The sequence below is a fragment of the Pinus tabuliformis genome, chromosome 9 (genome assembly GCF_031772625.1).
Source record: "Pinus tabuliformis cultivar Carrire ecotype Pingquan chromosome 9, CPIR1, whole genome shotgun sequence".
In the NCBI taxonomy this organism is placed as follows: Eukaryota; Viridiplantae; Streptophyta; class Pinopsida; order Pinales; family Pinaceae; genus Pinus; species Pinus tabuliformis.
The window spans coordinates 1382456303-1382462048 of NC_142307.1; the positions used below are offsets into that span (position 1 = coordinate 1382456303).

The 5746-nt window shown below is 42.5% G+C and overlaps 1 pseudogene; it reads right to left on the bottom strand.

The window, feature by feature from the left end:
* Positions 1–1844: 1844 nt before the first annotated feature.
* On the bottom strand, positions 1845–5319 carry LOC149153636 (enolase 1 pseudogene; annotated as a pseudogene).
* Between the last annotated feature and the right edge of the window lie 427 nt (positions 5320–5746).

Below are 5746 nucleotides of genomic sequence, written 5' to 3' on the forward strand. Positions count from 1 at the left end.
TCACGTCTGTTAGTGCTTGAATTTGGCCTCAGGCTGAGGAAGGCAAAATCCAAGGCAACATCAAACCACTTAGCCTCGTAGCTAGCCCTACGAGGGCAGGAGAGGGCTCTCTCCGGGTCTATCTCGACAGACAAATCTTCAAAGGGGCTGAGATGACCAATAAGGAATACTGATTTTAGGCTAGTAAATTGATAAAAAAGGGGTTTTTAATAAAATGATGGGGTTTTTCTGGGCTGCATGGGGCAAAGAAACAGCTTGAACAGAGAAATGTAATCAAAAACACAGATTGTCTCCTGAGGCAAGGTAGGCAAGAAAGTTTAACATCAAATTGAGATTAAATGGAATGGCAAGACTGCTGAGGAGCTGACAAGGGCATAGAGGATGAATTCTTGTTAAACAGAAGAAAACATTAAATATGAACAAACTTAAAGGCAGAGCATACAAAACATGAATTCTACCTTAACACTTCATTTGTTCAATTGAAACGATCATGAAATGACATGAACACATAACAGGCTACATATGAAACAAAAAAGGACACAAATGTTAAATCTCATACCACTGGAATCTCAGAAGCCAGAGCTGGGTATTTTCATTAAAATCCCTGTCAAAGACTGTACAATGAAAGCTCTATTCTCTCTCCTCCACCAGCGCTCAGAACTCTCTCTCCCTCTTTACAAAATGTTTTTTAATTCCATAAACAGCTCAGAAGAAAACCGATCCATGAAAATATGGAGTTGTTTCAACAAGCACTATGAAAAATAGTAAAACGCCACTCATCGGTTCCTAAAGATCAGCGCATACATATCTGTGACCAATAAAAAGGCGGAAGCTGTAGTGTGAACCCTCCAAATTATAACTGAAGACTAGGATAGGCAATCTGTCCCTATTTTTCTGCTCAGGATCGATGTCTTCATTCTAATTTTTGTTTTCGACCTGGACTGCCACGTTATACTTTCCATTTCCTTTTGCTGTTAGACCAAAATGGCATGTGGAATGTGGAGGTCGCCTTTTTGACAAGCGCATTGCAAAATCAAGCCACGTTACTATTTGAAACAAAATCATTTTTACATACAGTAAATAGACCAAGAACCTTTCCCTTACAGGTCGATGAAAAACCATTTTTCCTAAAAACAGAGCATCGTTTCCCTTGAATTCCTCTGATGGCCAATTAAGAGATAAATGCTGGAGCGCAGATCCCTTTGAATCATTAACTGAAGTCTTGAAATAGGAATCGAATCCTATGTCTTCGGCTGTGATGTATATCTTCGTTCCAATTTAAAGTATTTTGGCTCCGTTTGAATAGCGCTCTTGGGCCATATTCATGAGCCAGCTGTTGCTACCCAAATCACTGCCTCTGCACACACATAAGGTTATACAAAGATGAATTCATTCCGCACCTTTGTATTTGTTGTCAGAACGACATACTGAAATCAAACATATATGTTTGTATTCCCTATTGGAGCTTTCTTAGTTTCTAATTCGTCCAAAAAGAAGAGCCTCTAGTTCTAAGGCCAACAATATAATGACATGAAATAACAAGCATGAATGGACGACGTTTGAAATGTGCTCTTTTGTATGTCTTAATTCGGATACAATATACAAAGCGTTCATTGGAGCAGTCTTGAAGCAACGTTATGGTACATGGAGCAGCATATTGGAGAGCGTTAATTTGCAAATGTTTTCTCACATATTTGGCAGCATGCTCACTTATTATCGCTTGGATTTGGCATATTATTACTTGCAGTTGGCTTATCGATTCCTTTGTACCCGCGATGGCAAACCAATTGCAGCTGACACCTATGAAATATATCAATGTTTTCGAATATTTGAAGTGTTCACCTTCATTTGCAATGACAGTGAAAATATCTGATGCCACCGCCACCTGCAGGTCCATTGGTATAAAAGAGTTTCAAATTCCTGTGTAAATGAACTACATGATCCTTTTCAGTGTAAAACTCGGAAGCAGCTACATCCATGCCAATAACAACCTTGCCAGTATAGCCTGCTTTCTCAATGGAAATCTTCAATAACTCGAGGCCTTCTTTATTCTCCTGAATATTTGGAGCAAAGCCTCCTTCGTCTCCAACATTTGTTGCATCTTGACCATACTTTTTCTTAATTACAATTTTCAGATGGTGGTAAATGAACCCATCTGCATGGCCTCTTTAAATGAAGAAGCTCCAATGGGTAGAATCATAAACTCCTGCATTGCCAGTTTATTTCCTGCATGTGAACCTCCGTTAATGACATTGAAAGCAGGTACTGGCATCACCAAAGTTTTGTTACCAGCAATGTTTGCAATATGCTGATAAAGAGGTATCTTCTTAACATAAGCCCCTGCTTTAAAAACAGCAAGAGATACAGCTAATATAGCATTTTCTCCAAGCTTTTGTTTGCACCAGCCCCATTGATTTTGAGTTCCATCAAGCTCCTGTACCATGAAGTTATCGATTCCAATCTGATCTACTGGATCCTTGCCAATAAGAGTTGGTCTGATAATTTTATTTACATTTTCAACAGCCTTTGAAACACCCTTTCCCATGTATTTCTTCCCTCCACCACAAAGCTCCAGTGCTTCATACACACCAGTGGAAGCACCACTTGGAACAGCAGTTCTGGAAAGATAACCATCAGAAAGATAAATATCGACCTCGACAGTGGGATTTCCACAGCTGTCAAAAATTTATAATGCCTCTCTTCTCCTTCACTTTACATTGGCTCTCGTCATAGATTTCAACACTGGCACTATCCTGGTTAGAATAACCAAGAAATGTTTAAAAGAGAGGGATGAGTTTGGCGGGATTGAGCCTCTGCAAGCCTTGGAACTTTTTGAGCAGTTCGTATCAGAAGACTAACAACAGTTCCCACTGTGGTACTTTTTGAATATTCCTTAAGGAAATATTTAAATTTACTATCCAGGTCTCTAATTCTAATGCACCCTTGCTCTGTCTTCCAATTACATTTGTTTTCTCCAGCCTATCTGCTTGGTGAGGAACATACCTCCGGAAAAATACAAATATTAATGCTGTTGTTATCGCTCAGAAATTGTCCTGGTTGTGGAAGGAGATCCCTGAGAAGTACACTGGTAGCATGGCAGCGTATTTACAGAAGATTTGAGGAGACGGAGTCTAACAACATCCAAGTTAGCTATCAGCGGCAAGGTATAGCTAGAACACATGGGAAAGTTGTCGGAGTAATTAGTTGCTGAGGCCTAGTCAGTAAGGGAACGTCGTGTCAGGGCCAGCTACTTAATTCACAAGAGAATGAAGGGAATTCCAGAATTCCAATTGTAGATAACATAAGAATTATAGGTTCACTCTAAAGAAAAGGTACAGAGACAAAGAAGCAGGAAACCTCAAGTTCAGGTTGTTTATCACAAGAGAAAGGAGATGGCGAAAGGAATGGTATCAGTCCCACAGGACACCTTGGATGCACGAATTGAAGTGATCGATAATCTGTATGGAAAATATGACAAGGCGAATTTGATCGATGAATTTACAGATTATTTCCAATTCTCGACCATGAAAAAAGAATTTTATGCAAAGTAATTCCAAAAGGAGGATGGAACTAGGACCTCCAGGTTCAGGGAAGAGTTTAAGGGGATACAAAGATCAACATTACTCCATTTGAGGAGTCTACCTGTGTTCGGCACTCAATTTTCTGCGATGCAGTGTACCAAGTTGTTGGCGAGCAGGATGCACGGAAGGTCACTATGGTTGGATAAGGACTATCCCATCCATGTGGAGGATATCAGTTGTCTAACAGGACTGGCAGAGGGAGGGAACACAGTTAGCACAGCATTCTAGACAGGGGCTAAGCGAGGCAAGAAGCAGGATGAAGATAATATCTATGCCAGATATGGGACTGAGCGGGGCGAGAGAGAATGAAGCTAGATATGACTAACAAGGCTGATGTCAAATTTTCCTGCTACATCATTGTAGGAAAAATAATGCGACACTTTACGAAGAACAAATGCACTTTGGACACAATCTCAATTATGAAACATTGTTGCTGAGGAGAGGTGCTCAACTGGTCAATCTTCATCCTCAATGAGTTATTTGAAGCTTGTGAAGATGTGTACCAGTAAGGTACTGGGTTTGTGTTCAAATATATTTTGATGTCGCTGTCAATGTGGAAATGGAGGCCACCGAAGGAGAGGGAAATGGCACCCATCATTGAAGGCTAACCAATTGCACTCTGTTACGATCCATGGAAGGAATTAGGGGACCCCAACACAAAGGAGATCAACGAAATAGCTTTCAAATACTAGTATGAGCAGATGATGGCCACCATAAGGTCAACAAAGAGGATACATAAGGCTCTGTTGGATGAATTCTCAGAATATCTTTCTTTCAGCACCTCCCACGCACACACCTACCTGAGACCGTGGTGTGTCCACCTAGAAATGTTTAAGATGAGGCCGCAGAGGTTTGTACTAATGACGGAACCGCTACACAGAGAGGTGGAATCATGGCTAGGAGTAGCCTATGAGATAATAGAAGGGAATCACAAGTACCTTTTCATAGCCTTGATGCCATAGGTGCAAGGGGGAGATGGGGCCAAGAGTAGTAGGAAGCAACCAGCCTAAGATGAAATCCAACCGATGGTGCTCCAGATGGAGGAGAAGATGTTCGAACTTAGATGAACAATTGCTAGCTTTGAATCAGGTGAGCGCAATTACCCTGCCCAATTTCAAGGCTCTACCATGTTTTCCCCTATCATAACAATGTTGTTGGCCATGAAACTCCCCACGGGAGTAGTCCAAGGTCCCTCCCAGCCAACGGTCCCCAAAACAAAGAAAAATCGATTTTTCTGCAATCCAACTATCAAAAAGTCGAAAATTATTCCACCAGCTCCAATCATTGACCTTACTGAAGAGTTCGAGCAATCAATCCCCGCAGCCACCATAGTTGAATAGATCCCCACCACCACCTCCACCACTTTACATCAGTCATGGGACTCGTCCCCGCATACATCCTCCACCTCCACGACCCTTTCTGAGACACTCTCGTCCAACTGACGAAGGACGACTATGGAAGCAGGAGTTCAGTCACTCTGGCAGGCAAAGGGCACCACTCCTACCAACGAAACACAACCAACATAACTTACATCACTAATGCTTGGGTTGGACCCACCAGGAGGTGGAAATCTAGATGCCATTCTGCAGGAGGAAATGGTTCAACCGTACTTGCCACCTTTCCCTATAAGGCTCATAGTGCTCCCGAACCCTAGCATCATTCCACCCACTCCACAATTCACCCCGCCGTAACAGCAAGCCCATTCGCCCACCTCCCACTCTGAAAAATCCATCACCATCGACCTACCCCTACAACAGTAGTTCCCAGAACCTAGTACAATGCAGGCTGATACGCTCCAGCACCGGTTGTCAGCATAATTTTTTTCATTTATCCGGCAAGCAGCGCACAATGCAGAAAGGATCCATGAGGATCTAGCCAAGGAACATGAACAACAAGCAAGACAGTTGCAAGAGATGACAGAAGAGCGGGATCACCTGCAGCAAGCAAACACAAACTTGGAAGCTTAGGTTGATCATGTCACTCAACGATTCAGGTCACTACGGCCTACCATCACCGATGAAAATACATAAGCACCGGTGGACATGGCTACCTACACCCTGGTCTGTTGCGACCACATCCAGGCGGAATGCTCGAACCTGGCAACTCCCAATGCCGAGATGAAGAGGAAGCTGGAGGCAGTGAGATCAGCACTATTGGACCCAGTG